The following is a 24,448-nucleotide window of genomic DNA, read 5'->3' on the forward strand; positions in this document are numbered from 1 at the left end:
CCGCTGGGAGTTTGAGTTGAAGCGGAAAATTTGATTCAGCTCAAACTCGCTGTAAACCCCCCGCACGTGTGAATGTAGCAAACCTCCAGTTGTTGCAAAGCTACAATTCCCAGCATGCCCTTTTTCTGTCCGTGTATGCTGAGGGTTGTAGTTATGCAACGGAGGAGGCTGGAGGCACACTGGTTGCAAAACACTGAGAGATTGTTACCTAACTCTGTGTTACGCAACCAGTGTGGGCCCAGCTGTTGCAAAACTACAACTCCCAACATGTATGGTCTATTAGTGCATGCTGGGAGTTCTAGTTTGCAACAGCTGGTGGCACACTGGTTGCAAAACACTGAATTAGGTAACGATCTCTCAGTGTTTTGGAACCAGTGGGCCTCCAGTTCTTGAAAAACTACAACTCCCAGCATGCCCAGACAGCAGAAGGGCATGTTGGGAGTTGTAGGTATTTATCAACTGGAGGAGATGGCTATGTCATGAGATTACCATAACACTGTGGATAGCTTTTTGTGAACTTGTATTTCCTGTTTCACTTATGTTTTTTTTTACTACAAATCCCACAATGCCATTTTCCTCCCTCCCACACATCAGCTACCCCACCCATTGAAACAAAAGACCTGTGGTTTTCAATCAGGGTGCCTACAGCTGTTGCATTAGTTGTAGATTGATCCCTCCACCCATTGAAGCAGACAGGCTCCCTGTCATCAGTAGTGTTGAGCGGCATAGGCCATATTCGAATTCGCGAATATTCGCGAATATATGGACGAATATTCGTCATATATTCGCGAATATTCGCATATTCGTTATATTCTCGTTTTATTTTCGCGTATGCGAAAATTCGCGTATGCGAAAATCAACATATGTGAATATTAGCATATACAAAATCAGCATACTCGAAAATTCGCATATGCGAATATTTGCATATGCTAATTTTCGCATATGCGAATTTCCGCACGCCAGTCTCACACAGTAGTATTAGAGCCTTCTTTACACCACACAAGCTGGAAGCAGAGAGGGATGATCACTGTGATGTGTATTGTGAAGAAAAAAAAATAAAAAATAAACGAATATTCGTAATTACGAATATATAGCGCTATATTCGCGAAATTCGCGAATTTGCGAATATGCGATATTCGCGAATAATATTCGAATTGCGAATATTCGCGAGCAACACTAGTCATCAGCTGACTAGTGAGTCAGGTCTCGGCCGCATTGCAAGCTGGGAAAAATCAGAGCCAACAGTCTTTTAGTATGCTGTTTAAAAATAAACAGTGGGGTGAAAATCACAGAAGAATTGTGAGAAAACCGTCACACACAGGTACAGACACTATATTATGAACTACACTAACTTTACAGCCCCTGTAGCATAGCCAAATAAAAAAAATTCCTGGAATATCCCTTTAAAGAAGAAGTTACAAGAAGTTACACATCTGTGAGAGTCAGAAATCTTGCTTGTTTGTAGGTGACCAAATACTTATTTTCCACCATAATTTGCAAATAAATTCTTTAAAAATCAGACAATGTGATTTTATAGATTTTTTTTCTTATTCTGTCTCATAGTTGAGGTACACCTATGATGAAAATTACAGGTCTCTCTCATCTTTTTAACCTCTTGAGGACGCAGGGCATATGGATACGCCCTGCATTCCGAGTCCTTAAGGACGCAGGGCGTATCCATACGCCCGTGGGAATTCCGGCCCCCACCGCTAGCCGGTTGGGGACCGGAGCCGGATGCCTGCTGAAATCATTCAGCAGGCATCCTGGCATATAGCCCAGGGGGGTCATTATGCCCCCCCATGTCGGCGATGGCCGCAGATCGCTGGACAATTCAGTCCAGCGATCTGCGGCGATTCCGGGTCAATCGGGTCTCCAGTGACCCGGTGACCTGGAATTACTGGCTGATCGGGGCCGTCTCTGACGGCCCCGAACAGCCAGAGCCTGCAGGGGTGAGGTGGCACTGGTGCCACCTCACGATCGCCCTGATTCGTCGGCCGGATTACCGGCCGACCAATCAGGGCGCCTGCAGTGGGTGTCACTCCCGCTCCGCCCCTCTTCCGGAGGACGTGAGCGGGTGCGGGAAGACGACCCCGGGTGCTGGGGACCCCGATCCCCGGCGTCCATGTTGGGATCGGGGCCCCAGGAGCAACGGCGGCGGCGAGGGACAGTCCTGCGACGGAGCAGCAGCAGGAGGTGAGTTACAGCCTCCTGCTGTTGCTTAGCAACAGCTCCCAGCATGCAAAAAGGGCATGCTGGGAGCTGTAGTTATGCAACAGCAGGAGGCAGACCACCACAACTACCAGCATTCCCTTATGGGCATGCTGGGACTTATGGTTTGGCAACAGCTGGAGGCACATTTTTTCTATGGAAAAGTGTACCTTCAGCTGTTGTATAACTACAACTCCCAGCTTGCACAAACAGCTAAAGTGCATACTGGGAGTTGTAGTGGTGCATCTGCTGGTTGCATAACTACAACTCCCAGCATGCCCGTTGGCTGTCGGTGACTGCTGAGAGTTATAGTTTTGCAACAGCTGAAGGCACACTGGTTTTGAAACCCATTTTTTTTTTTACCTAACTCAGTGTTTCACGACCGGTGTGTCTCCAGCTGTTGCAAACTACAACTCCCAGCAGTCACCTTACACCATGCACCGTACATGCTGGGAGTTGTAGTTTTGCAACAGCTGGAAACACACTGGTTTTGAAACACTGAGTAAGGTCACAAACTCAGTGATACATAACCAGTGTGCCTACAGCTGTTGCAAAACTAAAACTCTCAGCTTGTACAGTCTGTCAGCGCATGCTGGGAGTTGTAGTTTTGCAACAGCTGGATCCCCCCCCCCCCAATGTGAATGTACAGGGTACACTCACATGCGCGGAGGCTTACAGTAAGTATCGGGCTGCAAGTTTGAGCTGCAGCAAATTTTCTGCAAGAGCTCAAATTGCCAGCGAGAAACTACTGTGAACCCCCGCCCGTGCGACTGTACCCTAAAAACACTACACTACACTACCACAAAAAATTAAATAAAAAGTAAAAAACACTTCATATACACATACCCCTACACAGCCCCCCTCCCCAATAAAAATGAAAAACGTCTGGTACGCCACTGTTTCCAAAACGGAGCCTCCAGCTGTTGCAAAACAACTACTCCCAGTATTGCCAGACAGCCACTGACTGTCCAGGCATGCTGGGAGTTTTACAACAGCTGGAGGCCCCCTGTTTGGGAATCACTGGCGTAGAATACCCCTATGTCCGCCAATATGTTATCCTTAATTTAGGCCTCAAATGGGCATGGCACTCTCACTTTGGAGCCCTGTCGTATTTCAAGGCAACAGTTAAGGGTCACATATGGGGTATCGCCGTACTCGGGAGAAATTGTGTTACAAATTTTGGGGGGTATTTTCTGCTTTTACCCTTTTTAAAAATGTAAAATTTTTGGGAAAAGAAGCATTTTTAGGTAAAAATGTTTTTTTTTTTTTACATATGCAATAGTCGTGAAACGCCTGTGGGGTATTAAGGTTCACTTAACCCCTTGTTACATTCCCCGAGGGCTCTAGTTTCCAAAATGGTATGCCATGTGTTTTTTTTTTGCTGTCCTGGCACCATAGGGGCTTCCTAAATGCGGCATGCCCCCAGAGAAAAATTTGCTTTCAAAAAGCCAAATGTGACTCCTTCTCTTCTGAGACCTGTAGTGCGCCAGCAGAGCACTTTTCACCCCCATATGGGGTGTTTTCTGAATCGGGAGAAATTGGGCTTCAAATTTTGGGGGGTATTTTCTGCTTTAACGCTTTGTATAAATGTAAATTTTTTGGGAAACCAAGCATTTTAGTATTTTTTTTTATTTTTTTTTACATATGCAAAAGTTGTGAAACACCTGTAGGGTATTAAGAATCACTTTACCCCTTGTTACGTTCCCCGAGGGGTCTAGTTTTCAAAATGGTATGCAATGTGTTTTTTTTTTTTTGCTGTCCTGGCACCATAGGGGCTTCCTAAATGCGGCATGCCCCCAGAGCAAAATTTGCTTTCAAAAAGCCAAATGTGACTCCTTCTCTTCTGAGACCTGTAGTGCGCCAGCAGAGCAATTTTCTCCCCCATATGGGGTGTTTTCTGAATCGGGAGAAATCAGGATTCAAATTTTGGGGCGTATTTTCTGCTATTACCGTTTTTAAAATGTAAAATTTTTGGGAAACCAAGCATTTTAGGTAAAAAATGTTTTATTTTTTTTACATATGCAAAAGTTGTGAATCACCTGTGGGGTATTAAGGTTCACATTACCCCTTTTTACGTTCCCCGAGGGGTCTAGTTTCCAAAATGGTATGCCATGTGGGTTTTTTTGCTGTTCTGGCACCATAGGGGCTTCCTAAAGGTGACATGCCCCCCAAAAACCATTTGACGCTCCTTCCCTTCTGAGCCCTCTACTGCGCCCGCCGAACAATTAACATAGACATATGAGGTATGTCCTTACTCGAGAGAAATTGGGTTTCAAATACAAGTAAAAATTTTCTCTTTTTTACCCCTTGAAAAAATTCAAAAATTGGGTCTACAAGAACATGCGAGTGTAAAAAATGAAGATTGTGAATTTTCTCCTTCACTTTGCTGCTATTCCTGTGAAACCCCTAAAGGGTTAAAACGCTTACTGAATGTCATTTTGAATACTTTGGGGGGTGCAGTTTTTATAATGGGGTCATTTATGGAGTATTTCTAATATGAAGACCCTTCAAATCCACTTCAAACCTGAACTGGTCCCTGAAAAAAAGCGAGTTTCAAAGTTTTGTGAAAAATTGGAAAATTGCTGCGGAACTTTGAAGCCTCCTGGTGTCTTCCAAAAGTAAAAACTCATCAATTTTATGATGCAAACATAAAGTAGACATATTGTATATGTGAATAAAAAAAAAATATTTGGAATATCCATTTTCCTTACAAGCAGAGAGCTTCAAAGTTAGAAAAATGCAAAATTTTCTAATTTTTCATCAAATTTGGGGATTTTTCACCAAGAAAGGATGCAAGTTACCAAAAAATTTTACCACTAAGTTAAAGTAGAATATGTCACGAAAAAGCAATCTCGGAATCAGAAGGATAACTAAAAGCATTCCAGAGTTATTAATGTTTAAAGTGACAGTGGTCAGATTTGCAAAAAATGGCCGAGTCCTTAAGGTGAAAAAGGGCTCAGTCCTTAAGGGGTTAAGTGGAAAAACTTGCACTGGCTGACTGAATACTTTTTTGCCCCACTGTATATGCAGAAAATATGTAAGCCTTTGCAGCTCGTTCCCAAATAATCCTCCATTGTGCTAAGGAAATTTAGATATTCAAAACCTCCCTTTTTTGAGTTGAGCTAAAGAGCACATTATTGCAATACATTTTGAGAATATGAAGGTGCAGCAGAGGCCTCACAAATCTCTATGAAAGCCGTACAGCCTAATGCTAGGCTAATACATTTAAAAACAAATGTTCATGACAGATCTTCCTGATCTTAATGTGCGATGAGTCGTAGCATTCTTTATCATTATCAAGTTGATTAATAACAATGATAGTATCAACATAGGTGGAGATTTATCAAAACCTGTGTAGAGGAAAAGTTGCTGAGTGTCCCATAGCAACCAATCAGATCACTTCTTTCATTTTTAAAAAGGCCTCTGAAAGTGAAAGAAGCGATCTGATTGGAGATCAGCGGGCGGCGATGACGTGTGGCTCGGTCCGACGGAAGCCGGTGAGTTTCCTGGCAAAATCCGGTGGGTACAGTTTGAGACCATTATACAGTGGTTTCTAAATGTAGCCCTCCAGATGTTGCAAAACTACAATTCCCAGCATGCCCAGGCAGCTGTTTGGTCATGCTGGGATATGTAGTTTTGCAACAGCTGGAGTGCTACAGTTAGAGACCACTATACAGTGATCTCTAAACTGTATTCCTCCAGATCTTGCAAAACTACAACTCCTAGCATGCCCAAACAACTGTTTGCTGTCTGGGCATGCTGGGATTTGTAGTTCTGCAACAGCTGGAGGACCACAGTTTGGAAATCACTTTTCAGTGTTCTCTAAAACTGTAGCCCACCAAATGTTGCAAAACTGCAAATCCCAGCATGCCCAAAAAGCTGTCTCAGCATGCTGGGATTTGTAGTTGCGTACCTCCAGCTACTGCATAACTACATCTCCCAGCATGCCCTTCGGCAATCAGTACATGCTGGGAGTTGTAGTTTTGCAACAGCTGGAGGCACACTGGTTGGAAAATACTGAGTTAGGTAACAGAACCTAACTGAAGGTTTTCCAACCAGTGTGCCTCCAGCTGCTGCAAAAGTACAACTCCCAACATGCATGGTCTTTTAGTACATGCTGGGAGTTGTAGTTTTGAAACAGTAGTTTTGCCCCCCCCCAGGTAAACATACAGGGTACATTCACACAAGCAGGTTTACAATAAGTTTCCTGCTTCAAGTTTGGGCTGCGGCAAATTTTTTGCCGCAGCGCAAACTCCTAGCGGGAAACTCACCGTAACATGCCAGTGCGAATGTACCCTAAGAACACTACACTACACTAACACATAACGTACACTGTCCCCCCCGCCAATAAAAATGAAAAACGTATTGTATGGCAGTGTTTCCAAAACGGAGCCTCCAGCTGTTGCAAAACAACAACTCCCAGCATTTCCGGACAGCCACAGAGTGTCCAGGCATGCTGGGAATTTAGCAACAGCTGGAAGCACCCTGTTTGGGAATCACTGGTGTAGAATACCCCTATGTCCACCCCTATGCAATCCCTAATTTAGTCCTCAAATGTGCATGGCTCTCTCTCACTTCGGAGCCCTGTCGTATTTCAAGGAAACAGTTTAAGGCCACATATGGGGTATTTCCGTACTCAGGAGAAATTGCACTACAAATTTTAGGGGGCTTTTTCTTCTTTTACTCCTTATGAAAAGGAAAAGTTGGGGGCTACACTAGCTTGTTAGTTTAAAAAAATTAAAAAATTTACACTAACATGCTGGTGTTGCCCCATACTTTTTATTTTTACAAGCGGTAAAAGGAAAAAAAAGGCCCCAAAAATTAGTAAAGCAATTTCTCCTGAGTACGGAAATACCCCATATGTGGGTGTAAAATGCTCGGCGGGGGCACAACAAGGCTCAGGAGTGAGAGTGCACTATGTACATTTGAGGCCCAAATTGGTGATTTGCACAGGGGTGGCTGATTTTACAGCGGTTCTGCCATAAACGCAAAAAAAGAAATACCCACATGTGACCCCATTTTGAAAACTACACCCCTCATGTAATGTAATAAAGGGTACAATGAGCATTTACCCCTCACAGGGGTTTGACAGATTTTTGGAACAGTGGTCCGTGAAAATGAAAAATGTAATTTTTCATTTGCACAGCCCACTGTTCCAAAGATTTGTCAAACGCCAGTGGGGTGTAAATACTCACTGCACCCCTTATTAAATTCTGTGAGGGGTGTAGTTTCCAAAATGGGGTCACATGTGGGGGGGATTCACTGTTCTGGCACCAAGGGGGGCTTTGTAAACGCACATGGCCCCTGACTTCCATTCCAAACAATTTTTTTCCCAAAAGCTCAATGGCACTCCTTCTCTTCTGAGCATTGTAGTGCGCCCGGAGTGCACTTGACGTCCACACATGGGGTATTTCCATACTCAGAAGAGATGGGGTTACAAATTTTGGTGGGCAATATGTCCTATTATCCCTTGTAAAAAAATGTATTTGAGAGAAAACTAGCATTTTAGTGAAAAAAAAAATAAAATCACATCCAACTTTAACGAAAAGTCGTTAAACACCTGTGGGGTGTTAAGGCTCCCTGAACCCCTTGTTACGTGCCTTGAGGGGTGTAGTTTCCAAAATGGTATGCGATTTATTTATTTTTTTGCTGTTCTGGCACTATAGGGGCTTCCTAAATGTGACATGCCCGCCAAAAACCATTTCAGAAAAACTCACTCTCCAAAATCCCGTTCCTTCCCTTCTGAGCCCTCCACTGCGCCCGCCGAATACTTGACATACACATATGAGGTATTTTCTTACTCGAGAGAAATTGGGTTACACATTTTAGGAAGATTTCTCTCCTTTTACCCCTTGTAAAAATTCAATAACTGGGTCTACAAGAACATACGAGTGTAAAAAAATGAAGATTTGGAATTTTTTCCTTCAATTTGCTGCTATTCCTGTGAAACACCTAAAGGGTAAACAAACCTTTTGAATGTCATTTTGAATACTTTGAAGTGTGCAGTTTTTATTATGGGGTCATTCCTGGGGTATTTCTAATAAGAAGGTGCTTCAAATCAACTTCAAAACAGAACTTGTCCCTAAAAAATTTTGATTTTGAAAATTTTGTGGAAAATTGCTGCTATACTTTGAAATCCTCTGGTGTCTTCCAAAAGTAAAAACATGTCAACTTTATGATGCAAACATAAAGTAGACATATTGTATATGTGAATCAATATATAATTTATTTGGAATATTCATTTTCCTTGTAAGCAGAGAGCTTCAAAGTAAAAAAAATGCAAAATTTTCTATTTTTTCATCAAATTTGGGAATTTTTCACCAACAAATTATGCAAGTATCGACAAAATTTTACCACTAACATAAAGTAGAATGTGTCACGAAAAAACAGTCTCGGAATCAGAATGAAAGGTAAAAGCATCCCAGAATTATTAATGCTTAAAGTGACAGTGGTCAGATGTGCAAAAAATGGCCGTGTCCTACAGTGAAAATTGGCTGGGTCCTTAAGGGGTTAAGTAAAGCGCACAAATACAACAAGGTTAGTGCAAATGTGGAAATAGGTCACTAGTAGGTGAAGCAAACCATATGGCAGCATAATGCAAAATATTGGGGCAGACATATAAAGGCTGAAATGAAAGAACAAAGTTAAAATGAACAAGTCAGGCCATGCACCCTCACATCTGATACCTCACCTCACCCCAAACGTGCTTTCACTATCTGCTTTCTCAGGGGGCGTCAATGTACTTACATGTCACAATGGGATGAATCGTATATCAGGTGACTGCTCAGAGACTGTTTGTAAAAGCTGACAGTAAATATCCCCCCGATGATCAGGTCTCCATCCAGCACATATCTGGCATTGTATAAAGTATGTTTCTTCTGCATAAAACATTGTGGATTGGATCTTACATTCTGGCACTGAGCTGATGGAATCATACAGAGACATAATATTGTGATAAATAGAGATTTTCCGTTCATTGCTGAATTATAAAGTGTTTGGTTCAATTATCTTCAATGGAAAGATGCAGCACAGATCATAACTCAGCCCCAGTGTAGCTGATGTTATGTGAAGTGTTCAGCCTTGAGCAGTCTTATATAGTCTGAGCAGTGGAAGGGAGACGGGTTTATCTATAAATTCTCTTATTTCCTTCACTTTTTTACTTCCAAATTTAACAAAAAAAATATAAAAATAATAATAATAGTTGCTAACATTTCCTTATACAACATGCAAGTGTATTATTATTTTATCTGTTCAGACACTTATTTATATTTTATCATTTTTTGCCAATAATGGTGGTTCATGCCCTGAGAGGTACACAGCTTAAAGGGGTACTCCTGTGGAAAACTTTTTTTTTTTTAAATCAACTGGTGCCAGAAAGTTAAACAGATTTGTATATTACTTCTATCAAAATCTTTATCTTTCCAGTACTTTTTAGGGTCTGTATACTACAGAGAAAATGGTTTTCTTTTTGGAACACAGAGCTCTCTGCTGATATCATGACCACATTGCTCTCTGCTGACATCTCTGTCCATTTTAGGAACTCTCCAGAGCAGCATATGTTTGCTATGGGGATTTTCTCCTACTCTGGACAGTTCTTAAAATGGACAGAGATGTCAGCAGAGAGCACTGTGCTCGTGATGTCAGCAGAGAGCTTTGTGTTCCAAAAAGAAAACCATTTCCTTTGTAGTATACAGACCCTAAAAAGTACTGGAATGATTAAGAATTTTTAATTGAAGTAATTTACAAATCTGTTTAAATTTCTGGCACCAGTTGATTTAAACAAAAAAGTTTTTCACATTAGTACCCCTTTAATGTTATGACTTCTCAACATGTGACTGTACTTTACAGCATTACAGTATACAAATATGTTCTCCCATCCTTAACTCCTTAAAGGGGTACTCAACTGGAAAACATTTTGTAATAAATGAACTGGTGCCAGAAAGTTAAACAGATTTGTAAATAACTTCTATAAAAAAATCCAGTACTTATCAGCGGCTGTATGTTCCCGAGGAAGCTCTTTTCTTTTTGAATTTGCTTTCTGTCTGACCACAGTTCTCTCTGCTGACACCTCTGTCCATATTTAGGAACTGTCCGGAGCAGGATAGGTTTGCTATGGGGATTTGCTCCTACTCTGGACAGTTCCTAAAATGGACAGAGGTGTCAGCAGAGAGCACTGTGGTCAGACAGAAAGAAAATTAAAAAAGTAAAGAACTTCCTGTGGAGCATATAGCAACAGATAAGTACTGGAAGGATTACAGTTTTCATATAGAAGAAATTTACAAATCTGTTTAACTTTCTGGCACCAGTTGATTTATTACAAAATGTTTTCCAGTTGAGTACCCCTTTAAGGAGTTAAGGATGAGAGAACATATTTGTATACTGTAATGCTGTAAAGTACAGCCACATGTTGAGAAGTCATAACATTAAAGGGTTACCCCTTTAAGGACTCGTGGTTTTTCCATTTTTGCACTTTCATTTTTTCATAAGCTTTCAGTTTTCCACCTACAGACACATATAAGGTCTTGTTTTATGCACTACCAATTTTACTTTGTAATGCCATCAGTCATTTGACCAGGAAATCTATGGCAAAACAAAAAAATATATATATTTGTGGGACAAAATATTTTTTTTTAGCGACTTCTGTTTCTACACAGTGCACTTTTTGGTGAAAATTGACATCTTATGTTTATTCTGTAGATCAGCATGGTTACAAGGATATCCAATTCATGTGGGATTTATTTTATTTTACTACTACTAAAAATTAATAACTACATGCACCAACATTAGTATGTTTAAAATTGTCATCTGCTGACCCCTATAACTTTTTAATTTTTCCTCATATGGGGATGTATGAGGGCTAATTTTTTTGCGCCATGGTCTGTAGTTTTTATCAGTGCCATTTTTGTTTTGATGGGACTTTTTCATCGCTTTTTTTGTACTTTTTTTTGTATAAACAAAATGACCAAAAATACGAAATTTTCGAATTTGGTATTTCTTTACATATACGGCATGGACCATATGGTTAATTTAACATTTTATTTTTTATAGTTAGGATATTTACGCACGCGGTGATACCACGTATGTTTACTTTTATTATGTTTACATATTATTTCTAAGGAATTTGGGAAAAGGGGGTTGATTTAGTTTGGAAGGGGTTAATTCACATTTATTAGCTTTTTTTTAACTTTTTTTAAACACTTTTTTTAGTCCCCATAGGGGACTATAACATGCAATCCTTTGATTGCATTCACTGTTCAATGCTATGCCATAGCATAGCATTGATCAGTGTTAGTCGTGCTCAATTGCTCCAGCCTGGCTGGCACATTGACAAAGAGATTGTGGGGCGAGGAGGCACATAAGGGCCCACCTGCCATCCTCTAAGCTGATTGCGACACCGTGGTTTCACCCCAGTGATCCCGATCAGCCCAACTGAGTTGCCGGGAATGCTTTTTTTTTTTTTCACTTTAGACGTGGCAATCAACTTTGAGGGGTTAATGCTGGCCATCCTCACAATTGGAGATGTCTGGCATTAGACACGGGACTCGTGACCTCGTGTCATAGCAGGGAATGGGTGCAGAGTGTACAGGGATAAGATGTCTGATTGTGGGGGGGCCCGCTGCTGGGACCCCACGGGATCTCTGTGCAGCACTTGCATACTATGTAAGGCTGTAGCTCCAGTCTTGGAAATCTCCATGCCCCCTCCATTCATGTCTATGTATTTGTGGGACAAAATTGGGAAAAAAAACACCATTTTGTAACATTTGGGGACTTTCAATCCCATGCAGTATGATTTTCTCTAAAAATGACACCTTATATTTATTCTGTAGGTCCCTATGATTAAAATGATTCCAACTTATATAAGTTTGATTTAGTTTTACTCCTTTTTATACAACAATTAGCATGTTTAAAAATGTTTTTTTCTGACCAATATAACTTTTTTACTTTTCCATGTACAGATATGTGTGAGGGCTCATTTTTTTGCACTGTAGTCTGTAGTTTTGATGGGACTTTTTAATCACTTTTTATAAAAAAAAAATTTAGGGTATACAAAATAACCAAAAATATACAATTCTGGACTTATACTTTACATGGCTATATTTTTTTACGTATTTGCCATTGACAAAGCGGTTAAACTAACAATATATTTTTATAGTTCGGACATTAACGCACAGGGCGATACCATATATGTTTCTGTTTATTTTTGTTTATGTATTTTTTTTAATGGGAAAAGGGGGGTGACTGGAGCTTTGAAGTACCGATTAAATGATGAGGAGGCTAGTAAGGGCCCCTCCTGTCATTCTGTCAGCTGATTGAGACCAATGAGCAGCTTAGAAGTGTTTTTTTTTTACATTTTAGATGTCAAGATCAACTTAAATCGTGGTGTCTAAGGAGATAATACCAGGCATTACCGTGATCAGTGATGATCGGCATTAGCCATGGGTCCTGGCAGCAGATAGGCACCAGGACGACTTTGCTGTGACCTGCGCTCAGCTCCTGGACGCGCGTCATAGAAGGGTAGCTGGACAAGGCCATACAGTTACGCCCTTTGCCCTCAAGACGTTATAAATACTGTAAAATTTATTTGGGAGCAGCTAAAATTGCATTGAAAAGTTGTATTTTATGGGGTGTTTTTTTCTAGAAGTATGCTGGTCTGAAAATCTGTCAGCAAAGTATGCTGGTCTGAAAATCTGTCACACAAAATAGGTGGTTGGTCATCTCAAAGAGTTTGTTTTTTGGAGAGATTTCACTGTATGTCACCACTTTTCGGGGTGTAAATACACTGAGGCATGTGTTTTGGATCATTGTTTTGCTGGAACATTCACCCCCGACCCAATGCACTGGCTGAGAGAAGAAGGTTCTTACCGAAGATTTGACAGAACATAGCCCCATCTATAATCCCTTTTTATGCTCGTGTAATTCAGAACAAGTTATGTGGATATCTTCTCAACCTGTTACGTGTGTAGCACCACTTATGCTGGCCCTGCGAGACCAGGGTTTGTTCAGATTGCTGCAGTTTGGATGTTAAACGGCATTAAATAGCAGTGCCATTCTGTTCTATGAATTGTGTGTAGTTCAGGGCATGTTCCTCACTATTATCATGATTAGAGTTGAGTGAACTTTCAAAAAGTTTGGTTTTCCAGACTAGCCAAAGTTTTTGGAAAAAATCACAACTTTGGTTTGACTCCGTTCGACCTGAACCTGCAATGAAATAAGCCCCAGGTCAAATTTATAACACTGCCTAACAGCTCTTAACCCCGGTCTTACACTGTTAGGAGTGTATTCAAGAATTCAAATAGTTTTAAAGTGTTTTTAAGGCTAAGTTTTGGTGACATGTGGTAAACCATGGTAACTATTACAGCTCACCCATTTTTTAGGTTTATTCAGACCAAAATGAAACGGTATAAATGGAGATGAGCGAATCGAAGCAGACAAACCCAAATTCGTTACAAAATCCATGATTCTATCGCGCGAATCGCTTCATTAAACTTCATTTTACAGCATTCCAGGCTCCAGGATACCTAAAATGGTGGATCCACATGTCATTACATCGGGCAGGGGATGTTGGGAAGGCAGGAATGCAAGGCGGGAAGGGAGGTAGGCGGGATAATCCTGAATCACATGCGGAATACAGCCTGTCAGCATTCATTGACCCCTGTGATTAGAGATGAGCGAACTTTTCAAAAATTCGATTTGGGCAATTCTCAGAATTTTCCGAAAAAGTTTGTTCCGAATGTTTTTGTGGCAAATCTATATAAAAAAAAGCCTATTTCTAGCCTACATACAGCCTCTATAGGGGTATAGAACACTTTGCTGTGATCTAAAATGCTTATGGAGTGTGCTGGGGTGGTGAAATAATACTGTTATTCAGAATAACATGCAGATTACCGGCATCGCTTTTAGAATCACTGCCGCACAGCAGCACAATGACAGAGCCTGGTGGTGGTATCAGTGTCAGGAGACCATATAGTGACTGAATGACATAGCTTGGAGGTGTTGGCAGCATGAGGACACCATTGAATGAGAGTCAATTGTCAAACAACATTTCAGAAGACTCTATAATGCAGGACGGTGGACCACCCAAAGACTTTCTTCTCAAAAATAATGAACCACACAATTGTTGAATTTTTAAAAAACAAATTGAAATCCCTAGACCCAGGCCCCACCTCAGCTGCATCAGTAACCCATAGATTGCCTGAAATACACAGCCTGGAGTTGGCTGATGCACGAGTACACACCCGGGCTTCACAATCCACCCCAAAAAAAACACAATTTTTTTAAAAATTGTCTGACAAAATACCTTTTTGTTAAAACAAGCGCATATACAGCAGTTCTGAATACTCTATAATGCAGGACAGTGGACCACCCAAAGACATTCTTCTATAATATAATAAACCACACAATATGTTACATTTTTTTAAATAATTGAAATTCCAAGGCCCCACCTCTGCTGCATCAGTAACCCATATATTGCCTAACAGACACAGACTGGAGTTGACTGATGCACGAGTACACACTACACACTCATCACCCAGGCTTCACAATCCACCCCAAAAAAAACGCAAATTTTTTCGAAATTTTCTGACAAAATACCTTTTTGTTAAAACAAGCGCATATACAGCAGTTCAGAAGACTCTATAATGCAGGACGTTGGACCACCCAAAGACATTCTTCTATAATATAATAAACCATACAATATTTTCAATATTTTAAATAATTGAAATTCCAAGACCCAGGCCCCACCTCTGCTACATGAGTAACCTATATATTGCCTAACAGACACAGACTGAAGTTGACTGATGCACGAGTACACTACACACCCGTCACCTGGGCTTCACAATCCACCCCAAAAAAACGCAAAATTTTATCGTGTCTGACAAAATACCTCTTTTTTTTTTTTTTTAAACAAGCGCATATACAGCAGTTCAGAAGACTCTATAATGCAGGATGGTGGACCACCCAAAGACATTCTTCTCAAAAGTACTAAACCACACAATGTTTGAAATTTGGTTAAAAAAATTATTACATGTGTGTAAGCGCATCGGTCTCCAAAAAATCAGATGACAAAAGGATTCTAATCGCCAAAAATGATTAAGCAGAGTTAATCCCTCTCCATCTATTTATTTATTTATTTTCATTAAAAAATCACACGCAACAAGCGTTCCGTTGTGTAACAGTTAGCATTCTGCAAAATTCAATTTTATTACTGATAAAATGACCATTTATATTTTCACGTCTGGTGCATTTATTTGATAGGAGGTTGTACTAAAGTGTTTAGCACCAAACATAATTTTCTTTTCGAGTTGAAAAGCTATTTTGGTCACATATCTTTGGTTACTTTATTTCCTGTATTTTCTTTACAGAGGGTTTTTCCATTCAGTGAGGATGGATTTTCGGACCAGAGAAGCTTCCTGGCTTGAACAGGCCAGTCTATTATTTTCTGGATCAGCAATAGCCAGTTTGGAAACAGAACAGAACAATGTAAAAGAATCTAAGAATATTTTAAAGAATCTGATGCACCGCCAAATTAAAACCTGGTGGAATCGAACATCACTTGAGAATTATCTACAGAAACAACTCATACCACGTGGGTTGAGAATCCAGACTTTCCCCTCCTTTAGTCTTGAAAATGAAGCGTTTATAAAAAAAAATGGGAAGAAGCGTGTAATTTATGCTCGAGGACATTCATGGCGATTATTATGGAACACAATAGTGAGACACTGAGTGACTTGTCATCACAGATAACTAACGTTGAGGAAGAGATCTCTAAGACATTGACAGGTGATGAGTTTGTGAATTATAAACAAGAACTGGATGAATCCCTAAAACTATGGGAAAAACAAATTAAGGGAACCAAATCAAAGAAATTCTCTAGAGATTTAAATGACTACTCCACGAACAAAATTTATAAATGGAAACAACCGCCAAAAGAAGGACGTGCCAGATTGGCTTCAGTCTCTTCAACCATGTCTATGGGAATGGAATCCAGTACATCATCTCAGACTTCCAATAACACCGGAAGATATAATAATAAGAAGAAGATACAGCAAGGCAAAAGTATTCAAAGATGGAGGCCTGATGAACGCATGGACACCAGGAGCACAAACGGCACACGCAAGGTAATTAACCTCTCAAATGTTGTTTTAACAAAAGCACAGTATGAGGTTTTAGGCCTGGGCATGACGTTTTCACCTTCTTCCCCATTTAATACCTTTACAGCACTAAAAGATCTTCATTTGTTTGCCAGAAAGCTGATATTTAAGAAAATGTTTCATTCAGCACCAGACACTGCAATTTTCCAGACTTCAGGAGAAATTGAGGCTGTTAATGCCTTAAATGATTTATTGGAAGAACAACAGACTCCAAACCCGGGTAAGTTCCCTGAAGGGGTGTTATTACCTTCTAAAATTTTTCCTCCTTTATCCCTTAACCCCAATGTGGACATGTTTGTCCAATTAGTTGTAAAGGAATTTGAAAAGATTCCAAACACCCAATCACATGACAATTTGACATATGCTCAACGCAGGGCTCTCATGGATCTGGGCCGCATGGACGACATTGTAATTAAACCATCTGATAAAGGTGGCAATGTTGTCCTGTGGCCCAGATCCATGTATGAGAAGGAGGCACAGAGACAACTTAGGGATGGGGAGTGCTACAAGCGATTGACATTTAACCCCCTGATAAAATTTAAATCTGAACTGGCTGGGATTTTGGACACTGCAGTAGAAGCTGGTCTCATTACCCGTAAACAATACTTAAGCCTTCTACCTGAGCATCCTACAATAGCTACCCTTTACCTTCTTCCAAAGGTGCATAAAGGAATTGAGAACCCCCGGGCCGCCCCATTGTTTCAGGGAACAACTCCTTAACGGAACCTATTTGCAAATATGTTGACCATTTTTTTAAACATATTGTAGAATCCTTACCTTCACATCTGAAGGATACAACAGATGCATTGAGAAGACTTGATGGTATACAATTGGATGAAGAGGCAATTCTTGTGACCTGTGATGTGGAAAGCCTTTATACATCGATTAGACATTGTGACGGATTGGAAGCAACTAGAGCCTTCTTGGAAATGACTGATCTGGATGCGGCATTGGATGAATTCATTGTCCAACTTCTTGAATTTGCTTTGACGCATAACTTCTTTTTATTTAAGGACCTCCTCTACCTACAGCTCCAGGGGACAGCCATTGGGGCGTCTTGTGTGCCCTCATATGCAAATCTGTTCCTGGGGCTGTGGGAGAGGAGGATCTTTATGTTGGACCCTATTGAACTCATTGAAAGGGTGTCACTGTGGGGAAGATTTATTGATGACATCCTGTTTGTATGGCATGGCTCTGTAGATGAATTGAAATCCTTTATGACTCAATTAAATAACAACCCCTACAACAAATTGACATATAAATGGGGACAGTCTGATATGGATTTCTTGGATTTGTTACTAAGTGTAGACACGGAAGGATACATCATGTCTAATATTTATCGGAAAAAGACATCTACTAACTCTGTCTTACACGCAACTTCCTCTCATCCGAAACCTCTTGAGGCTAATATCCCCGTAGGCCAATTCCTGCGACTGAAGCGGATCTGTTCATCACCTTCCTTTTTTGAAGAGCAAGCTGCAGACTTAAAAAATCGTTTCAAGGAGAGAGGATGTTACGCCGAGCGCTCCGGGTCCCCGCTCCTCCCCGGAGCGCTCGCAACATCCTCGCAATCGCAGCGCCCCGGTCAGACCTGCTGACCGGGTGCGCTGCGATACCTCTCCCAGCCGGGATGCGATTCGCGATGCGGGTGGCGCCCGCTCGCGATGCGCACCCCGGCTCCCGTACCTGACTCGCTCTCCGTCGGTCCTGTCCCGGCGCGCGCGGCCCCGCTCCTTAGGGCGTGCGCGCCGGGTCTCTACGATTTAAAGGGCCACTGCGCCGCTGATTGGCGCAGTTGGCTTAATCAGTTCATTCACCTGTGCACTTCCCTATTTAACCTCACTTCCCCTTCCCTTCCTTGCCGGATCTTGTTGCCATCGTGCCAGTGAAAGCGTTTCCCAGTGTGTTCCTAGCCTGTGTTCCAGACCTCCTGCCGTTGCCCCTGACTACGATCCTTGCTGCCTGCCCCGACCTTCTGCTACGTCCGACCTTGCTCTTGTCTTCTCCCTTGTACCGCGCCTATCTTCAGCAGTCAGAGAGGTTGAGCCGTTGCTAGTGGATACGACCTGGTTGCTACCGCCGCTGCAAGACCACTAGCAACGGCTCAACCTCTCTGACTGCTGAAGATAGGCGCGGCTCTGGTGAAAACCAGTAGCAGCTTAGAACCGGTCCACTAGCACGGTCCACGCCAATCCCTCTCTGGCACAGAGGATCCACCTCCTGCCAGCCGAATCGTGACAGTAGATCCGGCCATGGATCCCGCTGAAGTTCCACTGCCAGTTGTCGCCGACCTCACCACGGTGGTCGCCCAGCAGTCGCAACAGATAGCGCAACAAGGCCACCAGCTGTCTCAACTGACCGTGATGCTACAGCAGCTACTACCACAGCTTCAGCAATCATCTCCTCCGCCAGCTCCTGCACCTCCTCCGCAGCGGGTGGCCGCTTCCGGCCTACGACTTTCCTTGCCGGATAAATTTGATGGGGACTCCAAGTTTTGCCGTGGCTTTCTTTCACAATGTTCCCTGCACTTGGAGATGATGTCGGACCAGTTTCCTACTGAAAGGTCTAAGGTGGCTTTCGTAGTCAGCCTTCTGTCTGGGAAAGCTCTGTCATGGGCCACACCGCTCTGGGACCGCAATGACCCCGTCACTGCCTCTGTACACTCCTTCTTCTCGGAAATTCGAAGTGTCTTTGAGGAACCTGCCCGAGCCTCTTCTGCTGAGACTGCCCTGCTGAACCTGGTCCAGGGTAATTCTTCCGTTGGCGAGTACGCCATCCAATTCCGTACTCTTGCTTCCGAACTTTCCTGGAATAATGAGGCCCTCTGTGCGACCTTTAAAAAAGGCCTATCCAGCAACATTAAAGATGTTCTTGCCGCACGAGAAATTCCTGCTAACCTGCATGAACTCATTCATCTTGCCACTCGCATTGACATGCGTTTTTCCGAAAGGCGTCAGGAGCTCCGCCAGGATATGGACTTTGTTCGCACGAGGCGTTTTTTCTCCCCGGCTCCTCTCTCTCCTCTGGTCCTCTGCAATCCGTTCCTGTGCCTCCCGCCGTGGAGGCTATGCAAGTTGACCGGTCTCGCTTGACACCTCAAGAGAGGACACGACGCCGCATGGAGAATCTTTGCCTGTACTGTGCCGGTACCGAACACTTCCTGAAGGATTGTCCTATCCATCCTCCCCGCCTGGAAAGACGTACGCTGACTCCGCACAAAGGTGAGACAGTTCTTGATGTCAACTCTGCTTCTCCATGCCTTACTGTGCCTGTGCGGATATCTGCCTCTACCTTCTCCTTCTCTACTAAGGCCTTCTTGGATTCCGGATCTGCAGGAAATTTTATTTTGGCCTCCCTCATCAACAGGTTCAACATCCCAGTGACCAGTCTCGCCAGACCCCTCTACATCAATTGTGTTAACAATGAAAGATTGGACAGTGCCGTGCGTTACCGCACGGAACCCCTCCTAATGTGCATCGGACCTCATCACGAAAAAATTGAGTTTTTGGTCCTCTCCAATTGCACTTCCGAAATTCTCCTTGGACTACCGTGGCTTCAACGCCATTCCCCAACCCTTGATTGGTCCACAGGACAGATCAAGAGCTGGGGTACTTCTTGTTTCAAGGACTGTCTTAAACCGGTTCCCAGTACTCCCTGCCGTGACCCTGTGGTTCCCCCTGTAACCGGTCTCCCTAAGGCTTATATGGACTATGCTGACGTATTTTGCAAAAAGCAAGCTGAGACTTTACCCCCTCACAGGCCTTTTGACTGTCCTATTGACCTCCTCCCGGGCACTACTCCACCCAGGGGCAGAATTTATCCTCTGTCCGCCCCAGAGACTCTTGCTATGTCTGAATACATCAAGGAAAATTTAAAAAAGGGGTTTATCCGCAAATCCTCCTCTCCTGCCGGAGCTGGATTTTTCTTTGTGTCCAAAAAAGATGGCTCCCTACGTCCTTGCATTGATTACCGCGGACATAATAAAATCACGGTAAAGAACCGCTACCCCCTACCTCTTATCTCTGAACTCTTTGATCGCCTTCAAGGTGCCCACATCTTTACCAAACTGGACTTAAGAGGTGCATATAATCTCATCCGCATCAGGGAGGGGGACGAATGGAAAACTGCATTTAACACCAGAGACGGACACTTTGAGTATCTGGTCATGCCCTTTGGCCTGTGCAACGCCCCTGCCGTCTTCCAAGACTTTGTTAATGAAATTTTTCGTGATCTCTTATATTCCTGTGTTGTTGTGTATCTGGACGATATTCTGATTTTTTCTGCCAACTTAGAAGAACATCGCCAGCATGTCCGCATGGTTCTTCAGAGACTTCGAGACAATCAACTTTATGCCAAAATGGAGAAATGTCTGTTTGAATGTCAATCTCTTCCTTTCCTAGGATACTTGGTCTCTGGCCAGGGACTACAAACGGACCCAGATAAACTCTCTGCCGTCTTAGATTGGCCACGCCCCTCTGGACTTCGTGCTATCCAACGTTTTTTGGGGTTCGCCAATTATTATAGACAATTCATTCCACATTTTTCCACTATTGTGGCTCCTATCGTGGCTTTAACCAAGAAGAATGCCAATCCTAAGTCCTGGTCTCCCCAAGCGGAAGACGCATTTAAACGGCTCAAGTCTGCCTTTTCTTCTGCTCCCGTGCTCTCCAGACCTGACCCATCTAAACCCTTCCTATTGGAGGTTGATGCCTCCTCAGTGGGAGCTGGAGCGGTCCTTCTACAAAAAAATTTCTCCGGGCATGCTGTTACTTGTGGTTTTTTTTCTAGGACCTTCTCTCCGGCGGAGAGGAACTACTCCATCGGGGATCGAGAACTACTGGCCATTAAATTGGCACTTGAGGAATGGAGGCATCTGCTGGAGGGATCAAAATTTCCAGTTATCATTTTCACCGATCACAAGAATCTCTCCTATCTCCAGTCTGCCCAACGGCTGAATCCTCGCCAGGCCAGGTGGTCGTTGTTCTTTGCCCGTTTTAACTTTGAAATTCATTTTCGCCCTGCCGACAAGAACATTAGGGCCGATGCTCTCTCTCGTTCCTCGGATGCCTCGGAAGTAGAGGTCTCTCCGCAACACATCATTCCTCCTGACTGTCTGATCTCCTCTTCTCCAGCCTCCATCAGACAAACTCCTCCAGGGAAGACCTTCGTTTCTCCACGCCAGCGTCTCGGGATTCTCAAATGGGGTCACTCCTCCCACCTCGCAGGCCATGCGGGCAGCAAAAAGTCCTTGCAACTCATCTCTCGTTTCTATTGGTGGCCGACTCTGGAAACAGATGTTGTTGATTTTGTGCGGGCCTGTACTGTCTGTGCCCGGGATAAGACTCCTCGCCAGAAGCCTGCTGGTCTCCTTCACCCTCTGCCTGTCCCCGAACAGCCTTGGTCTCTGATTGGTATGGACTTTATTACAGACCTACCCCCATCTCGTGGCAACACTGTTGTTTGGGTGGTCGTTGATCGATTTTCCAAGATGGCACATTTTATTCCTCTTCCTGGTCTTCCTTCAGCGCCTCAGTTGGCTAAACAATTTTTTGTACACATTTTTCGTCTTCACGGTTTGCCCACGCAGATTGTCTCAGATAGAGGTGTCCAATTCGTGTCAAAATTCTGGAGGGCTCTCTGTAAACAACTCAAGATTAAATTAAACTTCTCTTCTGCTTATCATCCTCAATCCAATGGGCAAGTAGAAAGAATTAACCAGGTCCTGGGTGATTATTTACGGCATTTTGTTTCCTCCCGCCAGGATGACTGGGCAGATCTTCTACCTTGGGCCGAATTCTCGTACAACTTTAGAGTCTCTGAATCTTCTGCTATATCCCCATTTTTCGTGGTGTACGGCCGTCACCCTCTTCCCCCCCTCCCTATTCCCTTGTCCTCTGGTTTGCCCGCTGTAGATGAAGTGACTCGTGATCTTTCCACCATATGGAAAGAGACCCAAAATTCTCTTTTACAGGCTTCATCTCGCATGAAAAAGTTTGCCGATAAGAAAAGAAGAACTCCCCCCATCTTTGCTCCCGGAGACAAGGTATGGCTCTCCGCTAAATATGTTCGCTTTCGTGTCCCCAGTTACAAACTGGGACCACGCTATCTTGGTCCTTTCAAAGTCTTGTGCCAGATTAATCCTGTCTCTTACAAACTCCTTCTTCCTCCTTCTCTTCGTATTCCCAATGCCTTCCATGTCTCTCTCCTTAAACCACTCATCATCAACCGTTTCTCTCCCAAACTTGTTTCTCCCACTCCTGTTTCCGGTTCTTCTGACATCTTCTCCGTAAAGGAGATACTGGCCTCCAAGACGGTCAGAGGAAAAAGTTTTTTTTGATAGATTGGGAGGGCTGTGGTCCTGAAGAGAGATCCTGGGAACCTGAGGACAACATCCTAGACAAAAGTCTGGTCCTCAGGTTCTCAGGCTCCAAGAAGAGGGGGAGACCCAAGGGGGGGGGTACTGTTACGCCGAGCGCTCCGGGTCCCCGCTCCTCCCCGGAGCGCTCGCAACATCCTCGCAATCGCAGCGCCCCGGTCAGACCTGCTGACCGGGTGCGCTGCGATACCTCTCCCAGCCGGGATGCGATTCGCGATGCGGGTGGCGCCCGCTCGCGATGCGCACCCCGGCTCCCGTACCTGACTCGCTCTCCGTCGGTCCTGTCCCGGCGCGCGCGGCCCCGCTCCTTAGGGCGCGCGCGCGCCGGGTCTCTACGATTTAAAGGGCCACTGCGCCGCTGATTGGCGCAGTTGGCTTAATCAGTTCATTCACCTGTGCACTTCCCTATTTAACCTCACTTCCCCTTCCCTTCCTTGCCGGATCTTGTTGCCATCGTGCCAGTGAAAGCGTTTCCCAGTGTGTTCCTAGCCTGTGTTCCAGACCTCCTGCCGTTGCCCCTGACTATGATCCTTGCTGCCTGCCCCGACCTTCTGCTACGTCCGACCTTGCTCTTGTCTTCTCCCTTGTACCGCGCCTATCTTCAGCAGTCAGAGAGGTTGAGCCGTTGCTAGTGGATACGACCTGGTTGCTACCGCCGCTGCAAGACCATCCCGCTTTGCGGCGGGCTCTGGTGAAAACCAGTAGCAGCTTAGAACCGGTCCACTAGCACGGTCCACACCAATCCCTCTCTGGCACAGAGGATCCACCTCCTGCCAGCCGAATCGTGACAGAGGATACAACAAGAAGGACATCCAGAGAGGATATCTCAGAGCCAAAGAAACATCTAGAACCAACCTATTGGCCCACACAATGAAGAAACCTGCTGATGATCAGGCGAGGTTCATTAGCACATATAACAGCCGATGGCGTCAAATACAGAGGGCCTTACAAAAACATTGGGCTATCTTACGGATAGACCCGGTGCTATCAAAATACTTACCTGAAAAAGCCGCAATAACTTATCGACGCTCCAAAAATTTGAGAGACATCTTGGTTCACAGCCACCACAGGGATAAAAAGACACAAAATGTGTTTGGCACCAAAGGCCCCAAATGGGGAAGTAAACCTTGTGGTGGCTGTGTAGCATGCCCCAACATGAAAAGAGCTCTAGACTTCAGGGACTCCAGTGGAGCCAGGAGTTATAAAATAACACAAGCAATCAATTGTTGTACTCCAGGAGTTGTCTACTGTGCCCGATGCCCTTGCAACTTGATGTATATAGGCCTTACTTCTAGGGAGCTGAGAAGAATATTGAAGCTGCTAAAAATGAAGATGACATCAATCAATTGAAGACGATACCAAGACACTTTAAGGAGCACCACTCGTGACAGCAGTCTCTTGAAGGTAAGGGGGATTGACAAAGTTATGGTGGGCCCTAGAGGGGGAAACTGGAAAAGAATATTAGCGCAGAAGGAGGCACGTTGGATTTTTGATTTAAAAACCATTACCCCATGGTGATTAAATGAAAATAATAGTTAAACATCTTTTTTGTGATGTACTTGGTGTACAATACATTGTAATCTGTTCTGTATACATATTTTTAGTTTTTGGGTTTTATTTTTATTTTAACAGGACATTTCATCATAGACAGTTAGGACTTATTTATTTTACACACTTACTCGTTGTTGTTGTTTTTTGTTTTTTTTGTTTGTTG

The sequence above is a fragment of the Hyla sarda genome, chromosome 1, assembly GCF_029499605.1.
Source record: "Hyla sarda isolate aHylSar1 chromosome 1, aHylSar1.hap1, whole genome shotgun sequence".
NCBI lineage: Eukaryota > Metazoa > Chordata > Amphibia > Anura > Hylidae > Hyla > Hyla sarda.